The 22845-nt window shown below is 29.0% G+C and overlaps 1 long non-coding RNA gene across 1 annotated transcript; it reads right to left on the bottom strand.

The window, feature by feature from the left end:
* Positions 1–2661: 2661 nt before the first annotated feature.
* Positions 2662–22198, bottom strand: LOC124457697. Its single transcript, XR_006952739.1, has 4 exons — positions 22136–22198; positions 13020–13028; positions 12225–12235; positions 2662–2671 (listed from the first exon to the last, which is right to left on the bottom strand). It is a non-coding gene; the product is annotated as an uncharacterized LOC124457697 (long non-coding RNA).
* Positions 22199–22845: the final 647 nt, after the last annotated feature.

Raw genomic sequence — 22845 nt, 5'->3', positions numbered from 1 at the left:
AGTTTTTTCTAACATTCTTAAAGAAAGAAGGTTTTTTTTCCGTCAAGTGTACCTAAAATAATCATATTAAAGGGTGTATTCATATATATATTACTGGTTATTCTAGTATTGAATACTTTGTAAATCATTATTAACAAATTGAACAAGAGCATCACTAACGACATAGATGTAACAGTTTAAATCTTTGTATATGCTCTCTTTTTAATTTCGAGAAGAATGCCGTTTTGAGTATTAAAGATTTTTTTTCCGTTACCAGCAATATTTTTTTGTTGAAAGGTGCGTAGATCGATAACTAATGCAAATTTATTCTTAGAAAATTTTTCAATTGTCATGAAGCAATCTATCGGAATAGTTCTATCAAAAAATTTTCTTGCTTCTTCATAAAATTGTTTTTATTCATACCTTGGGCGAAAATCACATTAGGCACCTTTCGGCAGTTATTTTAACTTCATTATGAGTGATATAAAATTTTCACTATCACTAACTGAATTTTCTGAGTAGTAATGCCTTTCATGCTTTTCTAGGCACATTGACGTTACATTCTGTAATGTACTTGACTTATCCCATTTTTCCTTTTTAAAGGGTTATATGTTCATAAAATAGACTTCTCCCTATAGAATATAAATTTGTCACCTCATCTGCAATTTCTTGATTTCTTCAATAGTTTCATATTCCAGCTGAATATTTTCTAATTCATAATCACCGATAGTTTCACTTTGAGCAATAAGGACTTGATCACTTGGTATAATGTTATTATGTATTGAAAGTTATTATTCATATTGAAAGGGCAATACAAACCATGATCTTTAAGAATATTATCAATATTAATTTGTCTTGTACTATAAATATCATACATTAATTTGTCTGCTACTTTTCCTGAATCTCCACTTGTTGCAGCACTATCATCCTTAGAAATAAATTTCTTAGATTTTGACTACATATGCCATATTCAATAAGGACCTTGTCGATCACTTTTAGGTAACCACAAGTCTTTGTATACACTTTATAACATTATGTTCACTACAATCGTAAAGGGTTTCTCCAGCAACTTTAATTTGTAGTCTGTTTTGTAAAATCTGACTGAGATTATTTATAAAGTGACTTTTGTATTACTGATTTTAAGATCAAACGATAGATTAAGTGAACCAGGCACTGCAACTATTTGCTTTCAATTCGGAATATTAATATAAACTTGTTCATTCAAGACTATTAGGATTAAAGGTTATACTATAAAAGTGTATTACCTTTAATTTTTCATAGCAGTCCTTTTATAACCAGGTAAAAGCTCTTCTTGTAATAATCTATTCATACATATTAAAACATATTTTATTTTCTTCTTTGTTTATACTGATCATATATTAACAAAGCAGCAGCAATAGCTAAAACCCATAGATTAGAAGCTACCCATGCTAACCCTTTAGCTCCCCAAGATATAGCCTGAGCGATAATATTCAATAATGGTCCTAACATCATGGCATAATTTTTTACCTAGATTTGCTAAAGCCTTAGAAAAATTTAGTAGCAGTTTGAGCACCTTGTAGGATTGTTTCTTGCACCAATGATAATGGTTGTAATTATACCAGCCACAGATATAGCTAAAGCTGATAATCCTGATATTTTCTTTAACCCATTTTTTAAACTGTTGTAATCTAGTAATGTCTTCTTCCTGTTTATCTCGTACATCCTCTTTTTCTAATTGATCTTCTTCTTCTCTAATTATACTTTCTAATTCCGCAGCTCTTTCATGCAAATTAGTTAATTCATCAATATTGTCAAAATTATTTTCATTTTCATTTTCTATTTCATCTATTCTAGCTACAGTTTTGTTTAACTCTTCAGCAAAGTGATTTATTTGTGCTTCTATGAATTGTGGTCGTGTTCTTTTATCAATAGTTCCAGATGGAGTCATCACACCTATATGTTCTCTAAGTTCTTGATTAGTTATTTGATTGAAATTTTCTGTATATTGATTATTTAAATCAACCATAGGCATACTTTCTTCAGTTTTTATAAATTCATCTTGCAAATTAATAATTCTTTTAATTTCGTTTTTAAATTGTTTAACAGCTTCTTTAGCGATTTGTTTTATTATATTGTAGTATTCCATTATTACATGCGCAAACAATTATACCTTTTGCTTCGCTTATTTCTTTGTATTTAATGGTTTGTAAGTAATATTATTTATATCAGTTTTACCTAAATTTAATCTAAAATTTATACCTTCAGAAGCTGCCATACCTTTTAAGTGATTAAATCTAAACTCTTTTTATAATTTTTTTTAATAAAAGATTCAACAGCAAAAGAAACTTCATTTTCTGGTCTAATAATATCTGTATAAACAGGAGTTGAAGTAGGAACATCAGGAAGAGTATTAGTTTTATTTGTCTTTTTTTATTGTTACACCATAATTATCGTCAGTAAATGATGTTTCATCAATAAATTGAAAATTTTGCCAATCTTCATTTCATCGTTATTATCTTCATTATCATTATTATTATCTTCTTTCTTCTTATCTTCTAATTCAATATAATCAAAACCTCCTTCATCCATTATATAGATTACTTTATATTTTGTATGTCACTTTCAGAAATCCAACTGTTATGTTTATTATCATAACCAAACCATTTAACTAAAACCATCTTTTACCTTTAACCTTCTTACGTTTTAATATCTTTTCAACTCTATAAACATCATCTTATCTACAACTGATAGTTCCTCTTCATAAAATTTACCAATTATAGGCTCTCCTTCTACATCTTCTATCTCATATAAATTCGGATCTCCTCTAATAACTTTAGCCACTTTAAAAAGCTCTTCAGTAAAATTTGCTTCATAACCTTTCGTAAATATAGATTTATAGTTTGATATCCTAACCATATCACCAATTTTAATCTTAGGTAATGGTAAATAAGCAACTTCATGACCGTATAATGTATTCCAGACTTCATCTTCATTATTTTTATTAATATCTTTAGGCTTCATCAAGATTGTACTGTGTTTTGTATTGTTATAATTATATACTAAATCATCCAATATATCAATCCATTTATATGTTCCTTTGTTGTAAAAATATTTCCACGTAGATGTTTTAAGCGTTCTGTTAAATCGTTCGACAATAGAAGCTTTTTTACTATTTTTTGTAGAGAAGTACTTAATTCCATGTTTCTCTAATAATGATTTCACACCTACATTATAAAATTCTTTACCATCATCAAATTGCGCTAGTTTCGGGTAATCATTAAATCTATCTTTAAATTGACTTAATAGTTTTGCAACAGCTTTTGTCATATTATTTGTGTCTTTCCTATAAACAGGGGTAGCAAATGCATATCTACTTAATATTTCAATAGCTGTTAATATCCAATAATAACCATTGTTTTTATACTTATAAGAACCCATATCAACTAAATCCATTTGTATTTGTTCACCAAGATAGTTTACCCTTGTTTGTCTGAATTTATGTCCTAATAATAGGTTTATATGTGTATGTATCTTGAGATATTAACCATTCTTTAACCTGTTTTCTACTAACATCTATACCTTCTTCTAATGCTTTCTGATACAGCCGTTCTGCTGATTGATACCCTGTTTTCGGATCATAATAAATATCTCTTAAACTTTGCTCAATTTTAATGTCTTCATCCATTTAACTTACTCAAGATAATAACATTCAAGAAGAATACTGTACATATCTTTGGGAGCACCATTTTGATCTAATATATTAAATATTAGCTCGTTAAAGGCTCATTATAACTTTACTTTCAATATCGTTGTATTCGTATACAGTGCCAAATAACGACTGAATTGTTATTACTACTGGAAGTTAAAGCTATATTACTTTTTTTCCTTCAGGGTTATAATTATAACTTGAATTTACAATATTAGAAGAAATCTGAATATAGTTTAATCCTCTGTTTATATACACTTTAGAAACACCATTTTGTACGATACCTTTTTTAATAGTTTTTATGGTATCATTAAAACCTATCATTTTAATAAGAGTATCAGACAATACTAATACCTCGTCATTATTATAGTTATTTTACAAGTTCCGTTGTTTTCTACCATCTCAAGCTTTACATTAACAGACTCAAAAAACGTTTTAAGCATTTTAAAAGTCCAGTAACCAGCATCTATATTATATTTTGTTGCGCCTATTGTAAAAGCTAAAGTATTATTTAATTTTACATTTTTATATTCCCAATACACATGAGCTTTTTTGATATATAAATATGAATAGTTAGATGTTACTATACTTTCTTGTAAGTCAATCTCTGTCAATAAAAATAGTGAACATTTTCATATATAACATAGCTTATATTATATGTCAAACAAGCAAATAGAAGAAAATGCTATAAAATTAGGCGATGATAATTTAAAACATATACAAACATGGCCAAAAATATATTTAGAAACAACTAAAACACCTTTGTTTTCAAATCTCATAGCAGCTGCATGAGATGAAGGTAGCCAGCTTGAGGATTATTTCGATCATATGTTACATCGATGGTCCTCAAAGTTTATTGTAAAACCTACATTTCAAAGGCCGGTAAATGTCTGTAACTTCAGATTGTATGTCACAGAGAAATTAATTTTTATGTTTATTATCAGCCCGTGGCAAGTGAAATTAACAGTAAATTACAATAATAAGGCATCAGCCATATAAGAACAGAAGAAAGTTATACGCATGATAATGAAGGCAGCGCCCTACGCTATGTTGCAGGTTATGGCCAATCAGTTTTAAGCGAAATATTCAAAGTTATGTCAAAACACCAAATATCATTTGTATTATCAGATCCCAAATGTTATTAGATAGATAAATATGACTTTACGGAATTGAAAAAGCATATACCTTTTAAAGGTATTTTAAAATTCAATAAAGATGGTGTTGGTTATTTTGTTAATTTTCAATATTCAACTACTGATTATAAGAGCTTCATTGCATATCATTCTGAAGGGATTACACAAATCGGAAAAGCTCTTTTGCAAGAGAGCATTGAAAGTTTTGTTTATTCAGTTCTAGATAGCCAGGCTGATACAAGATGGCCAATAGTTAATCATGAAGCTAAGAGCATGCAAACTCAAAATGTTTTTAGGAAATTAGTAGAGGATACTATAGTACAGAATGATACGACTGTATTGATATCTAACATAAGAAAGAGTATAAAAGACACGAATGTTATTTTAAATATGGCAATCAGCCCTGGTATGATTTTAATACCCAGCCGTATGATCATATTGAATAAAAAGATTTATGGGTATAATAATATTTTAACATTAACGAATAAAACTATGAAATTCGGTATTAATTCTAAAAAAAATTATTATGGAGTTAAAAAGGAAGAACTAAAAAAAGTACATCAAGATATAACACCCTTACAACACCTAGATACTCTTGACGAAGTGCATAAAAAACCATTATTACATAAACATACAAAAATGATAGTAAATAATCCCCATCAAACAGATATGATTACTTTACTTGGTATATCAACGCTATCATCATTCATATTAGTTAAATATGTTTTATAATATAATATGAAAAAAGTTCTAGATTTTAATCATATTTCAAGTGAGTTGAGTAATGAGGAATTTGAAATGCTTAAAAAGTTGTATTTATACTATCACAAGATGTATACCTGTTATAAATGGAAGTATAATAAATTAAAGAAAATTAGACTATCATTAAACATGGGAAGTATTTTTCTAGTCTCGACTGCTGGTATTGTAGGTAGTATAACCGTCAACCCGATAGTTATAGCCAGCTTGAATGGTATAGGTGCTTTAGTTCAAGGTTATATGGTTAGGAGTAAGATTAATAATAACTTAGAAATGTGTAAATTTGCATATACATCATATGAAAAAATACTTATGGATATAAGATCATATTTAAGAGGATTAGCTTATGATCAAGTGATATTTCTTTCAGACATAAAAGTTATCGATGATATTATAATAGACAATTGTACTACTATAGATAGGCTGGTGAGTAAATATAACAAAAAATATAAAGATCTGTGAGTTATCTGTAAGTTATCTATAAGATTATCTGTGAGTTATCTGTGAACAAAATCTACAGTATTATATAACATGTCTGAAGAAAACGTAAAGATAACTACAGTTAAGAAAGAGAAAGACCCTCTTAGAGTTGAAGCTGGGAAACGCTTGGCTGCTATATCGAAAGCTGCTAAAGAAAAAAAGATGCAAGATAGGATTGAATTAGAAAATAAAAAAAAAATTGAGGATTATAGCTGGAACATTAATTACGGATTTTTGTTTGGAACTATTGGAGTATTAATTGCTTTTGCTAGTCTCTATTATACAAGGAAAAATGATAAAAGGAAGGAAAAATTAACAAACGATAAAGCTAGAGAAGAAACAACTAGTGAAAAACATGTTTTGATACAAAAAAATAAACAATATAATTTAGACTCATTTGAATAAAATATTTCCTATTATATATGAGTAATACTATGACTAAGAAACAATTTATGAATGAAGCTTTTGATGCAGTGCTTGTGACAACAACTGCTGTAGGTCTTTCTATGGCGTCTAAAAAACTACTAGGTCAAAAATTAACAGACACAAACAGTATCAAAGATTTTGCTAAACTGGTTGTTGCTGTTACAGCATCAACAATGCTAGTTAAATATGCTCAAGAGAAAAAATGGATTCCTGAAAATCCAGTTAAATCTGTATAAATATATATGACAAGTGTTATTACTAGTGGACAGAACAGCTTGGAGTTTCGCCTTTTCAGGCAGGGCTGGCTATTTCATAAACTTGATAAAACGGTTACGCTGAGAAATGAAAAGATACCATGAGCTCTAGAAAACTACAAAGAGCTAAAGAGGCATTCTATGAAAATGAAGTCAAGCAGCATGATAAAATTCAACAGCTAAGACAAGAACTTCAATATGCTGATGATGATATAGAACTGACTAATAGAGCTTTAGATGCGCTTAGAAAATAAAAACTATACATTACAACGGACTAACATTTCATAGAGAACCACAATTAAATGACTTTTACAAACCATCTAAGAATATGAAAAATTATCAATCTGGTACAATGGTAGTGCTTGGTATTACATCTGGATATTTATTATATAAAACTACTTAAAGATATATATTATATTATATTATATGTATTGTAATAAATTGATTCATAAAGAGTTAGAAGAGTTTTTGGTTATGCGTAAATTGTTGCTTTTGTGATAAAAGATATGTGATAGTTATATTAATAGATCTGCTAAGACATACTTATGTTGCGAAAATCAAGAAATTATTTCAGATAACAATAAAATGAATGTTTGTATACACTGCGGTTCTGTTCACTCATATAATATAATTAATGAATGGATACCAGAGATTTGGAAGTGTCAAAAATCAGTTCATTCAAGGAAAAAATGGTTTAGTAATAAAATTAGATTGTGTGTAACTTTTGAATATGTTGAGATGATTACAAATGATTTTATAAAGGTTGTTTGTACTATGATTAAACATAAATTAATTAATAAAAAAAATGTTAGTATGTATAACTATTATATTATACGTTTAGCTAGTAGGAGGGGTATACCATTAAAACACCCTGTTAGAGATATGAAAAATAGTAAGACAAAACGGATTTTCGATGATAGATTATTCGGTGAAGTATATAAAATTCTTGAGTGGGATATTGATTTTGATTGTACTTATTATAAAAATTGGATGGAGTCAAAGAAATAAAAAATTTACTATTATATATGAATCTTAAAGTTTTATTAAAAAGGATCAGAGATTTTATTTTATGTTGTAAAAAAACTAGTTCTAATATAGAAGATACTTTGAAGGATTTTGAAAAAAGCATTGTATAAAACAAAGGATAATAAAAACGCTCCATAAAAAAAATAAAATATATAGTAATTATATAGAATGGTGAAAGTTATAAAAAACAAAGATGTGTATAAATTTAAAGGACATGAAATTAATTTAGGTTTATTAAATATATTAATGGAAGAAAAAAACATGTATATTAAATCATTAACTTACGAGCTTCATTATAAAGAAGATCAGGTTAAATATAAAGAATAAGAGTTGCATACAGATGACTGGTTATCTTTTTCAAAAAATAGATATAATGTTGATAATATAAAAAAAATTTTACATATAATGTGTACAATGAATATTGATTATGAACCGATTATACTAAATATATTTAAACCATCTAATATAAAGACTATTAGTAGTGATTTTTATATACCACAATTTACACATATCACTAAAGCTCTGTTTAATAAATATCATGGATGGGATGATTGTTATTTTAAGTATGACATTAACAATATAGATAAAGATGTTTATGTTATAAAATTTGATTTATATGAATATTGTAATCATTCAAGTGCTAATGGAATTTTTAAAATTTATCTCAAACGCATTAAATAACTATTTAAAAATAAAATATATAGTATTAGTATATATGTGTTCAGATAAACCAATACGAGGAAGACCAAAAATTTATACTAAAGAACAAATCAAACAACATAGGACATCATATATGCTCTCAAAACCATGGCATTGTGATTCATGTAATAAAACATATAGTTTAGCATATAAAACTTTACATCTTCGGACAAAAAAACATGTTCGAAATTCAAAAAAATAAAAAATAATATAGTTTTTATAAAAAGTTTTAAATATAGATTTATTTCTATAATTAAAATTAGTGCGTTTAAATATACTTAAAGAAATATATATAAATTATATATATGATAGAAAATAGAAAAAACTTAAAAGACTTAAAGACAAAAGATGATATTAATAACATTGAAATGAGTAATAATAAAATATCATTATGTCATTTCGGGCCTGTGGTTATTTGATTTTAGATGATAATTTATTATCTAAATTTGATGTATATATATTAATTGATGCTTTACCAACAAAATTAAAACATTATGATCCTGATCAACCGGGTTATGAAAAATGTAAAGATTTTGAAACATTTAAACATACTTTAATATCTGAAGCAATTGAATATGATCTAAAATTAGTTGAACATAATAAAAAATTAAGATTATTAAGATTTAAACCTGATAATCAAAAAAGAGAATTATTGTATTATTACGATAGAACAGTAAAAGAAGCTCTTGATGACCCAATTATTAGAAAACAATTAAACAAAATGATCTGGATACACGAGAAGGGTTTCATACCATGGTATTTCGGTCTTGAACCAGGAATGTTACCCAACACAATAAAAACTAAAGCTAAATTAAGAGAATATTTAAAAAAAAAATAAATAGTACAATTTATTTGTATTATTTGAATTTAATTATTTAAACGCACCTTAAAGACACTTAAAAAAGTAATATATATAGTATTAGTATATATGAATAGAGATTATTTAAATCGAAAGGTACTTAAAGACAAACCTATATTATATAATATGCATAAGATGAATAGAAATGCGCTCCAAAAGTTGACTAGAAATGATTTAATTAATATAATATTAAATCAAAAGCCTAAGGTTGAAGTTAATAATACTTTAATTTCCAAACCAGTACAAAAAGTACTATCACAATCCAATATCAAACAAATGACTGTACCTCAGTAAAAAGTTATTGCTAAAGAAAAAAAGGTTAAAGGTTATTATAAACTTAGAAAAAACGAATTAATCAAAGTATTAACACCAATCCCAAAACCAAGAAAGAGTGTAAAAGATATGATTAAAGAGTATGAGAACATTACACAGATGATATCAGATAAAAATAAAAAACCAATACCAACACCAAGAGTTAAAATAAGAGAAACAAACAATGCTCTTAAAGGTTATACAAAGTCATATGAAATAATCATTATTAACAATAAAGATCCATTGAAACAATTACAGAACACTAGAAAGTATCTTACATATTATATTAAAGAAATATTAACATCAATGAAAGCACTTAAATATATTGAAACTGTTAAAATAACATTTGAAAAATTTGAAATAAAAGATGGCGGTACTGCTGGTTATTTAACAAAAAATGCTTATTTCAACAGTCCAGCTTTAACAATTACTAATTCTAATGAAATCAATGAATCCTACAAATTTCAAACAAAATATATTAAATAAGATTGATAATTTACTCAAGAATCTTCATCATGGGTTATACGCTCTGTAGATAACCATTATGTTAATGTTGCAATATATAAACCACTTAAAGGAGTTCATACATTAATTTACCACAAGAACTTAAAAATAGTAAAAAGGATTAATTAATATCAAAATAGATAATGAATGCTTTAGATGGTGTCATATTAGACATATTAACCCGCAAAATAATACCCCACAACGAATAAAAAATCTGATAAGGAATACATTAACAAATTAGACTACTCTGGGATTGAATTTCCAGTGACTGTTAAACATTATAATAAAATCGAAAAGCAAAACCACGCCTGGCATTTTTGCATGCCAAAACGCTAGTTTGTAAGTCATTGTGTCCAGCGGTTTTTGCACAAAATACTTGATTAAAATAATTAATTAATGAAGATGGCGGCTGTTTCTAATGTGTGATTTTCAGCAGAAGAAAATTACATCAAGAAGACATATACAACAGCGCCGTTCAACAGCCACCTTCCTCCTTAACAAGTTGAAGAGAATTTTCGCATTGCAAGACATGCAATGCGAAAATGTGGAAATTGTCTCAAAGCGGTGTTGGGCAAGTGCAAGATACGCTTCAACTTGCAGAGGTCGATTTCACACACAACAATAGTTCGCTGAGATTGATGGACTTTCTATCAATCCAGCTAAGCTCTTAAAAGAGGAGTCACGAATTTGGCTATGGGAATCATCGACGACTTGGTGGCAAAAAGGCATCAGAAACCCATTATGGGGGAAATTACGAGGGTTACTCCTGCATGCTTTTTGCTACCATACCATGCGTACTGTTCGCACTTTGGATAGTTTTGTGGCTTTCTTTGTTACCAGGTTAAAAACAAGAAGGCTGAGGTGATATCCTTCACTCCATGCGCCTTTTGAATGAGTTGCTTGTTTTGTTGTCTGGCTTGTCCAGGAAGATGTTGCTGCTTACCTAAGGCGAAGTTTTAGCGGACGTGGCAGTCAAACAGCAGTTAATGTAACCCAGGTGAAAGACTTTGTTTATTCAATGATGAGCCTCCAGTTTCTTATTTTGTACATAGGACAAACAAACATAAAATTTGCCAAACATAAAAGAAGCAACTCATTCAAAAATTAAGAAAAAGTATGAAAAATCAACCTAATTCATGTCATCCTCTAAAAACAAAGAGATCTACAAATACCTTTTAAATTTATTTCAAATAAAAAAGTTGAAACCTGACTAACAACTGAGCCATTTATTAGCTTTGGTAATTGTTGCATTGCCTGCTTTAAAACCAAAATAGGGTAAACTAGCAATACTGCAATACTACTAGACATAAATTTTTCAATGAGGACACCACACTCTGCTTCTTCTGAGTTTTATTAAAGTTGACAAAGGTTTTAAAATTAGTTAAACTACACAAATATCAGTCAATGTAAAATTCAGATAAGTATAATATATGCAAATTTGATTGTATGCACATGTCAAGCTTGCATGCTCTAACATGTACATATTCTGGTAAGATTATGTTGCACAGATTATACTTGTCCAAACGTGATAAAAGACTAAATAGTTTTGTTACATTATATATATACAATTACAATACTACAACTTACCCAAACAATATACTTATTTTAATATCTTTGTCTTCATTCAGCTTGTACATAAAATTATTTTGCTTTGTAACAAATCACAAAAAGTATAAATGCCAATCAAAAAGCAATTGTTAAATAATTGTTTTTGTAGAATGATTGCTATAAGCAATTACAGGAGACAGTTCTCTGAACAATTAGCCCCAAGAGCAGGAAATTTTCATTGCGGCCATGCCATGTCCAATTTTAGAAAACTACCAGCCAAGAGCATTCTGAATCATCTCTTCCAAGGGGCCCCATCTCCACCAATAGCAACATGAAATGAGTTTGGCTGATTAAAGTTGAAAAGTTTATACTTACCAATGTTCAAATAAAATTCTGCAAGCTTAACAAGAATATCTTCTATATCTCTGTAAAACCATTGACCTTCTCACACTCATCAACCCATTGCACAGATGTTCACGAATACTAAATAACTTACCAATATCAATAGATTTAATGTATTGCATTAATCTATCATAGGAACCAGCCGAGGGTGGGACATTTAGCAACACTAACACGTTTAGCCCTTACTACCACATATCTGCTCATATGAGCTGCCTTATAAACTCTTCTATACTTTTCTTTGCCCATAACTCCTTTGCTATAATACACAGCAATCGATCTTAACATATTCTCATCTGATCTTTCGAACTTCTTCAAATCTTCTTTGTAAATTTTTGGAAAACCTTGCTCTTAAACTTACTGCACTTTTCTAACTTTTACTATATCACCCACTTTGCACTTATTTTCTAATGTTCCAACATTCCAATGGCACCAGGCTTTGTATCATCTTTATTACCTCCATGAATGGCATTAGCTGCCAACATAGTTCCATCCTGCGTGTTCGACCAGTGGACCTACACCAGCCTGCCCAGTTGGTTTGTTTCTTTCAAACAACTGCCCTTCCTGCCTATGCTAAAACTTTCTCCTCTTGTTCCTCCTGCCTACTTCCACCTTCAATGAACTCTGTCCTGATGCTATCTAACTCTTCTACTTCATTCACCAATTTCTTTTACCTGTAAAATTTATGAATACAGTTCCAGCAAAAAATGGCATACATATTCTGATATAAAATACAAGCACAAACAGTTCACTAATTAAAATACAATTAAACTGAAATAGTAATACGCCTTGTGCTAAATATGTCGATTCTGTATAAAACAATCTTTCATTAAAAAAAAGCCTATCAATACAAAAATTTGACACATCATGTCAAAATATTGCATATGTTATTGACTTATTGACATAAGAAAAGATCGAGTAAGCAAAGATCATTTCAAATAAAACTACTAAACATTTTTTACCTTATCATCAAGACTTTTAAGTTTCTTAGACACACATTTTGCTTTCTTTTGCTTGCTCATATTTCCTTCCCTTGCCAATCTTTTGTTGCGCATGTATTCCCCAAAATTGAATCGTTTGTAATTCGTTGCCTTGCGGAACGGCATGATTGACGCTAAATTATCCCATTTTCTTCAAAACAAAAAACATACGATTGTAAGAAGACTATTTATTTTACCAAATAACCAAAATTTAAACAAACGAATGATCGGATAAAGAAACCTATACAAGCCGAAGTTAGAGTAAATTATCAAATTTCGCCAACCGACGCCATTTCGCCAAAAACCCTCGAGCAACAAGCTCGTCTGTTGAAAAACTATATGTGTAACCATAGCAAACGAGATATCAAAATGATCCTCTAGTTATCCTCTATAACACTCTTGTGTTCCCAAGTAGCTCAAGGAAAACTTTTGCTGGAAAATCATCGACAAAAATAAGGAATTTGCTGTTCGATAAATTCGTTACCAAGCTTCGAAAAATGTCGCGCGCCGGCAATAAAATTTGGCACATTCTAGTTCTCTAATTTTGCGCACAAAAATGCCAAGCGTGAACAGAATTAACATTAACGTTTTCGGTTATGAAGATAAACAACCATACCCATTATTCATTTCAAATAAAAAATTTGAAGACCATATGGAACTACTATTGATAACTGATAATGAAAACAAACATTATGTATTAATAAAAGATTTTAATAAATTTATGTACAATCAAACTAAACATAAAGAAAGAAAACATTTTTGTATGAGATGTCTTCAATGTTTTAGTTCTGAAAAAATATTAAATAACCATATAGAAAACTGTATACTAATAAATGGTATACAATCAGTAAGAATGCCTGATAAAAATAATAACATACTTAAATTCAACAACTATCATAAGCAACAACCAATACCATTTGTTATATATGCTGACTTTGAGGCTATTACAGAAAAGATATCTGGTTGTAATCAGAATAATAAAAAATCATTCACTGAAGCCTATCAGAAGCACACAGACTGTGGCTATGGATATAAAGTTGTTTGTTGTTATGATGATAAATTCACGAAAAAAATTCAAATATATAGAGGTGAAAAGGCTGTTTACAAATTTATGGAAGCTATGTTAAAAGAAGTTAAATATTGTAAGAATATTATGAAAACCTATTTAATAAACCATTAAAAATGACCTCTGATGATGAAGAAGAATTTAAAAAAGCTGATGAATGTCATATCTGTAACAAAAAATATACTAACAAAGATATTCGAGTTCGAGACCATTGTCACATCACTGGTAAATACAGAGGCTCCGCACATCAAGATTGTAATTTAAAACTTAGAATAGACTCTGATAAATTAAAGATACCAGTAATATTTCACAATCTGCGTGGGTATGACAGCCATTTTATTATGCAAGAAATCGGAGCTATTGTTAAAAACCATACATATAGAAACAAAAAAGGTGAAGAAACACAGATGAATATAAATGCTATACCAAATAACATGGAAAAATATATGGCTTTTATGTTAGGTAACCATCTTACTTTCATTGATAGTTTTCAATTTATGAGCTCTAGTCTTGAAAAGCTTGTTAGTAATTTACCTAAAGATTCATTAAAATATACCTCTAAGCAGTTTCAAGGTGAAAAATTTAATTTAATGACTAAAAAAGGTGAATACCCATATGATTATATGGAAAGCTTTGAAAAGTTTGATGTGGGGTTGCCTTCAAAAAAAGACTTTCATAGTATTCTTACTGCTGAGAATATATCAGATGAACAATACCATCATGCACAAAAAGTGTGGAATACATTCAATCTTAAAAACATGGGTGAGTATCACGACCTGTATCTGAAATCTGATATCCTTCTATTAATGATGTATTTGAAAACTTTCGAAAAACATGCTTAGAATACTATAAATTAGACCCATGCCACTATTTCACATCACCAGGGTTGTCGTGGGATGCTATGTTGAAGATGACCGATATTAAATTAGAATTAATGACATATATTGATATGTTTCAATTCATTGAAAAGGGTATGAGAGGAGGCGTTAGTTATATTGCTAATCGATATGAAAAAGCTAATAACAAATATCAATCATCTTATGATAATAATAAGCCATCGAAGTATTTAACGTATTTAGATGCAAAAAATCTGTATGGGTGGGCTATGTCACAAAACTTACCTACTGGTAATTTCAAATGGTTAACTGGTAAACAGATTAACAACATAAACCTTGCTGAATATCAAGCAGATAGCAAAAAAAGGTTTAATGTTAGAAGTTGATTTAGAATACAATAAAGAACTACATGATTTACATAACGATTATCCTGTTGCACCAGAAAAAGTTAAGGTAACTAGCAACATGCTGTCAAAATATTGTAAGACAATTGCTTCTAATTACAATATATCAACAGGATTAGTAAGCAAACTGATTCCGACTTTAAAAAATAAATACAAATACGTTTTACATTATAGAAATCTTCAATTATACTTAGATCTTGGGTTAAAGTTAAAAAAAGTACATAGAGTACTTGAATTTAATCAATCTCCATGGTTGAAAAAATATATAGACTTTAATACTCAAAAAAGAACTAATGCAAAAAATTCTTTTGAAAAAGACTTCTACAAATTAATGAATAATTCGGTATTCGGTAAAACCATGGAAAACTTACGAAAACGAATAGATGTTAGACTAGTAACTAATAAAAATAAATTATTAAAATTAGCTTCAAAACCTACTTATGTAAGTTCAAAGATCTTTAATGAAAATTTAGTAGCTGTGCATAAAATAAAAGAAACACTAACCCTTAATAGGCCTGCATATGTTGGCATGTGTATGTTAGATTTGAGTAAAGTTCTTATGTATGATTTTCATTACAACCATATCAAAAAGCAGTATGGTGATAAAGCTAAACTTCTTTTCACAGACACAGATAGTTTAACATATGAAATCGAAACTGAAGACGTCTATAAAGATTTTTGGGTTGATAAAGATAAATTTGATTTTAGTGATTACCCAGAATACCATAAATATCATGATAAAACTAATAAAAAAGTCATTGGTAAATTTAAAGACGAAGCCTCTGTAATCTCAATTACTGAATTTGTTGGGTTACGAAGTAAAATGTACAGTTATATTAAAGATAATAATAAAGTAGATAAAAAATGTAAAGGATTTAAGAAAAATATTATTAAGAGTGAAATAAAACATGAAGACTATAAAACAACACTATTTGAAAACAAACAAATGCATCATACAATGAAAACTATTAGAAGTGTAAACCATCAACTTAGTAGTTATGAAATTAATAAAGTATCACTCAGCTGTTTTGATGATAAACGATATATATTAGATGATGGTGTAACAACATTAGCTTATGGTCATTATAATATCGGTTCAAATAACTAAATATTAACAAACAATTATAATGTGTAGTAAGCATGTAGCCCTGTTTGAGTAATATAGCAATTAATACAAAAGCGATATACAAAAAGATTCAAAATCCTGAAACAATTAGTAAAAACACTTTTAACAAAAATTATATAAAACATTGTTAAACATTTACATGTGACACGCACCTGACAGACAAATTAAAAAACATATAGATTCCATATTTTGTAAAGAGCATCTATGACATTGTTGCGCTCAAAATTTCAGGCTTAGTTGCCTGAAATTCTTCGCCCCGAGACAACGATTTAAAAATATGCTTTATTAACACTTGATTATTAAAGAATATTTCTACCACGCGCTGGGTTTTAAGACCATTGTTAAAAGCCACTAGTTTATCCAATATACCAAATAGACTATAAAGCGCGCTGCTACTGATATTTTAATAACACTTGATTATTAACACTTGATTATTAAAATGCGCTGGTGACATGTGCTAGCTACATTAAACAACCATTATTAAAAACATGCACTAAGACACGCGCTTAACAGACAAATTAAAAAACATATAGATCCCATATTTTTAAACGCTAGATTGTAAAAGAGCATATATTAATCCTCTGTTATTCTCAAATTCTTCGAATTCATCGAATGCCACTTTAGACCCCGAATTTTCACTTCGTGAAAATTTTTCCCACCGGGGTCTCAGGATTCTCGGAAATTCCATTCCCCTGCTCGAGCATGGAGTAAATATTACTTCGTAATATTCACATCATTCTCTGTGCTGCTGAATTTCCTCCGAACCGATGCTTTATTAACAATTAATTCTTAAAGACGGTTTTTAAAATTTAAACGCACCTATATATTTCAAAAACATATAGATTCCATATTTTTAAACGATAGATTGTAAAAGAGCATATATTAATCCTCTGTTATTCTCGAATTCTTCGAATTCATCGAATGCCACTTTAGACCCCGAGTTTTCACTTCGTAAAAATTTTCCCCACCGGGGTCTCAGGATTCTCGGAAATTCCATTCCCCTGCTCGAGCATGGATTTTAAACTATGAGTATTAAACTTCGTATTAACTTTTTTGAGTATTAAACTTCGTAATATTCACATCATGCTCTATGCTGCCGAATTTCCTCCGAACCGATGCTTTCTTAGCATTTATTTCTAAAGATAGTTTTTAAAACATATAGATTCCATATTTTTAAACGATAGATTGTAACCTCGAGATTTTTACCCCCCTTTGAAACCAATTGTTTGTTAAAGATAGTTTTTACCCATGGTATAAAAGTAGTATAATACATGGGGGATATGAGAGCACTTTTTGTGCTCTCGTACCCCCATGTACTATACTACTTAAGAAGAATCTAAAAATTAGCTTAAGTTCTGTGGGCAAAATGTATATAGTTGCATCACTGCTTAGAAATGCTCTAACTTGTCTTCAATTAAATATGACAAGTGACTTTTTCAGTTGGAGCCACCCTCTCTTCAAACGTATTTCTCATAATTTTTTTTGAATATTTCTTGTTTCTCATACATTATAATTGCAAATTATTTTATTTGTCTGAAATTTTTGTTAAAAAAACACGATTAGTTTATTTTTCAGCAATTTTTGATAAAAGAGGTACTAGGGCTTGGGATAGTTATTGCTGTTGTTGAACCAGTAACATTTGATTTGCTTGAACTTGCTGGTTTTGTTGCCTTTGCAATTCAATCATGTTTTGCAGCAACTGATTTTGTTTCTCCATGAATTGCTGTTGGCTTTCTTTCTCATTCTGTATTTGCAGCCTTTGCATTTCTATTTTCTCTCTTTCCAATTTTAAGCTTTCCTCTCTTAATTTTCTTTCTTTCTCCCCCTTTTCTCTTAGAAACTCTAAAGTAGAATCTCCTCCTTTCCTGACTTTTTTTCTAGCACCACCTTGCTCGCTTTCCTTTCGCTTCCTGGTTTGGGATACGTTTTCCATAGCCCTTCTCCTTATCTCCTCTGCTGCTTCTTTGTCTGCATTATTTTTTCTTCTTTCAACAGCTGTAGCCTCAGCAGCAACAACATCACTAGCTTTTTCTCTACCATGAATTTTTTCAAGTAAATCATCCAGCTCAGTTGCTTCTGGAGAAATGACACTTGCATTTATTTCTCCCCTTTCTTTCTTGCAATAGTTTGCATGCAATTTTCGTACTCTGTCTCTTACTGCACGCTGGTCAACACGAAAGCAAAGGTGGTCATGTTGCTCCAACTTCTTAGCAATGGCTTCCCACACCTTTTCTCTTTCAAGGGATTTTTTCTTGCTTCAAAAAGTCTTGACACGACAACTTCTTTGCACAGTTCGACATCATGCTTTGCTGTCCACTTCATAACAAAACTGATTCTAAAACAATTTAGAAATATATACTAGCCTTAATTGATATATGAGTACTCGTTGCATAGTATGTTTACTCAAACATAAAAGGAGAACACAAACCGTTATTACAATATAAGAAAAATTTCAAAGCCACTGGATGTTGATTTAGCTAAACAATTAATTTAACTCACGGTGAATTTCGTGGTGTACTTGATGAGCAATCACTTGATGCTGATGAAAACTGTTCTGCCATTTTCTTGCCTTGCTAAAAGCAAAAATGTAAACATATTTTACTCACAGATAAATATCAACACATCAATCACATACCAGACTCCACAGACAATTGTAACAGGTGAATTAAAAGCTGAATACTTACTTTAAAACTTTTTTTGTGAAAAATTCCACCTTCAATGTAGGACGACGTGGGATTAAGCAAAGACGCCACGTAGTAGAAGCACGACAAAACTCAACGACGCACGCACATGCGCATTGGTTTAAAATTCATTTCCGCTCGCGTTGTAGATGAGCGCGTCGTCAAATCTTAAGGTCACTAATACAATCCATACAATGTGTAACCGTACGTCCTGTGTCCCAAGTGCAGGAGTCACCATTTTAATATTTTGATAGCCGGGAGGGCACATTGTTATACACTTTGTATATATATATATATATATATATATATACTAGCTCAATTCTACTAATTTTGCATAAATAAACAGATGTCGGTTTTCATGCATATATTTATTTAATTGTCTTACTATTTGTTTATTTATTTATTTATTCTTTTTTAAAAATAGAAATAAAAAAATTGATGAAAGAAAAAAAGAATTAGAAAAAAAATATCGAAAAAAACACCAACAGGGAGGAATTAGTGGGGGACTAGCAGCATTGGCATAAAAATGAATTGTTTTAGTTGTGGCCCGTGGAATTATTAATAAAGTTATTAAATGATAAGTGAATAAGGGAATGATTATTATTTCGCTTAAGAAAATGCAGATTTGAAAAAAACTAAAATGTCTAAAAGAAAAAGAAAAAGAAGAAATTATTTTATAAGAGGGTCATTAAAAAATAAAAAAAAAAGGGTTGTGGATATTTAAAGACAATGATGAATTAAAATAGAAAAAATAGAAAACTTGTATTTTAATAACTCATTCCATTAGTTATCATTACAGCTTACTAAAAATAATTCATATTTATCAAATCCATTTTTTTAAATAAATAACTATTATTACAATTTGAAGTATAAAAATTCGTAAATAATCAATATAAATTTTATTTTCTATTAAAAAATTATAAATTACTTTTTTATTTACATTAATTAAAATGTAAAATACACTATAAATCCCTTATCATTAAGATCAAAAAGGAATTTATAAAATAATTCGTTAAATATCAAATATGTTCAATTTCTGGACATTACTTTTCTGTCATATAATCTACAAAAAAAGTATCAATTTACTTCTATTCTTTTTATAATTTTTTGTCCCTTTATATGCAAAAAATTATAAACAAAAGAATAAAAAATAAACTATTAAAAAATGAAGCAATCGATATTTAATAGCAAATTTATTTATATACATTTTTTATTTAGAGTTAATATCAACTCTAGGATTGTGTTGTTTGTAGTAAAAATTGCAATCAAGTCCACAAATATGTCCAACACGATAAAAAACGATATCCAATTCATACTATTACGGCACATGATTTTGATATAATGTTTCCATCAACTGATTTCCAAAAAATAAGTAATAAAAAATGAGAAAATATTTTTATTTATTTTATTTGTTTAAAAACTTTTTTCTCGGTTTTTTTTTGTTTCTTGCCTTTCTTGTAAATTAAATCAGTTATATCCTTATCCTATTCTTTTTCGTATTCAGTATCATTATCACTATCGATTTTTAAACGAGTATACAATTTATCCAACAATCGGGCGGTATTTAATAAATTACAGTTCACTTTTCAGCATTCATTTTTTTTAATAGAAATTCGTCTTTAATTTGAAAATAATATTCCTTTGTATCTTTTAATGAATAATATAAAAAAAATCAGCCTCGATATAATCCAAAATTAATTTTGCAAACGTTAACTTGAATCTCACACAATAGTTACACCTTTCTCATAGCTCTGAAATTTACCATCGCAGAGCTCTTTAGATATGCTCGAAACTTTGTTTTTTTTAAACAACTCATAATTTTTTCTACAAATAAAAACATTAACATAAATTACCTTATACTTTTTTAAAACCCTTGGTCTCATTTTTTGGATTATGCAAATAAAAATATTTAACACTATTTTAAGATCTTTAATATCATTGAAATTCTTTTCGTGTCATTTTACTTTGATAATATATTCTTTTTGCATGCATATTAAAAATTTTCCGGGTAATTGTTAAACGTCTTTAAAATAAGACTTTATAATGTATTCCCATCCTTCAAACAAATTTTCAAAAGAAATAATATGAATACTCTTTTAAAAGATCTCTTACTCGCTTTCTATGCCGTGTGATCATCTATAAATTTTTTCCATGAAATAATTTCACAATTAATTGTCTGACATATTTAAAACATACTTCGTAAATAAAATGAAAATAGTATTAATATCTTACCTGTAAACGCCTTTTCTCAACAATATTTCGAAACAAATAGCGAGTGGTAAATGACATTTAAGAAGATTGCTAACGATTTCCAACAAAAAAATTTCGCGGAGCTTGAGAAACTTTAATGAAATTGTGATATTTGCACGTTCTGAAATACTCTCGTTACAACAAAATACCCCTCGTTTTCGTTTCGCCTTGAACGTTCGTATCTACATCTCGATGCACTGGGCCTTTTTTGCTACTTACTTTAAACATTCCAGTGCACTAATAATAGTTTAACCGAAACGCGATTGATGTAATCACATCTTTTAAAAAAATTATTTTCAATACCCTTGGTTGGTACTATGTGACACTGCCTCAACAAAATCGAAAATATGAGTTTTGTATTAAAACCCAAATGCCAAAATTGTTTTCACCACTTTAATGTATTTATTTATTAAAGCGGTTTGTGTTATGACAAAAATCGCAAGTTTTAATACATAAAATTACACTTAAATTGAAAACAGAATTGTGTTAATTTGAGAGAATACAAATAATATCTCAAACAAAATCCGTATGCTTTCATCACAGCCATTAATCAACTATCCTCAATACATTCGGCTGGTGCAATCTGAAACTGACTTCAACAAAATCGAATATAGGAATTTTGTATTAAAACCTAGATGCGAAAATTGTTTTAACCAGTTTAATGTATTTAATAATCAATGTGTTTGTGTCATGAAAAAACCCGCAAATTTTAATGTATAGAATCACAACTAAACTCATAACAGAATTGTGTAAATTTTAGACAACAGTAATAATAACTCAAACAAAATCGATTTGCTGTTCTCACATGTATTAAACAATTATCTTCAATATCCGTGGCTGGTTAACCCTCAACTACTATACTTTATATGTGGGTACCTAATGTACTGTATTATAACTAAAGAAATCTGTTTTTCATTAAACATCATTGCGGATTGTATTATGACAAATTTTGCAAGTTTTATTGTATGGAATCACACTTAAATTCAAAACAGAATTGTGTAAATTTTAGAGAAGACTAAAAACTCAAACAAAATCAGCTTGCTGTCATCACATCTATTAGACAATTATCTTAAATAAACATGGATGATGGAATCTAACACTACTAACTTCAACAAAATCGAAAGTATGTGTTTTGTTATAAAATTTATATGCAATTTTTTTTCCCATCACTTTAATGTACTTAATATTTCATATGGTTTGCGTTATGACAAAAATCGCAAGATTTAAGGTATTTGATTTAAATGAACACAAAAAAGTAATTTTGTAAGGTCACAGGGTTATATTTCCGCAAAAATTTAATCTATAAAATCCAAGCATTTATTTCATCTACTTCACTTGCAGCATACACTTCTCGCGAAAGCAGTGAAAGCGGTAAAAGCAAACAGTGAAGGCAAAAGAGTCGGAAAATGTCAAAAGAACCGCATTTTACGATAAAA

The sequence above is a fragment of the Xenia sp. Carnegie-2017 genome, unplaced genomic scaffold (assembly GCF_021976095.1).
Source record: "Xenia sp. Carnegie-2017 unplaced genomic scaffold, XeniaSp_v1 HiC_scaffold_6, whole genome shotgun sequence".
NCBI classification, from domain to species: Eukaryota; Metazoa; Cnidaria; class Anthozoa; order Malacalcyonacea; family Xeniidae; genus Xenia; species Xenia sp. Carnegie-2017.
The sequence above is the reverse complement of the archived record's forward strand: the minus strand, read 5'-3'. Positions and strand labels throughout refer to the sequence as shown.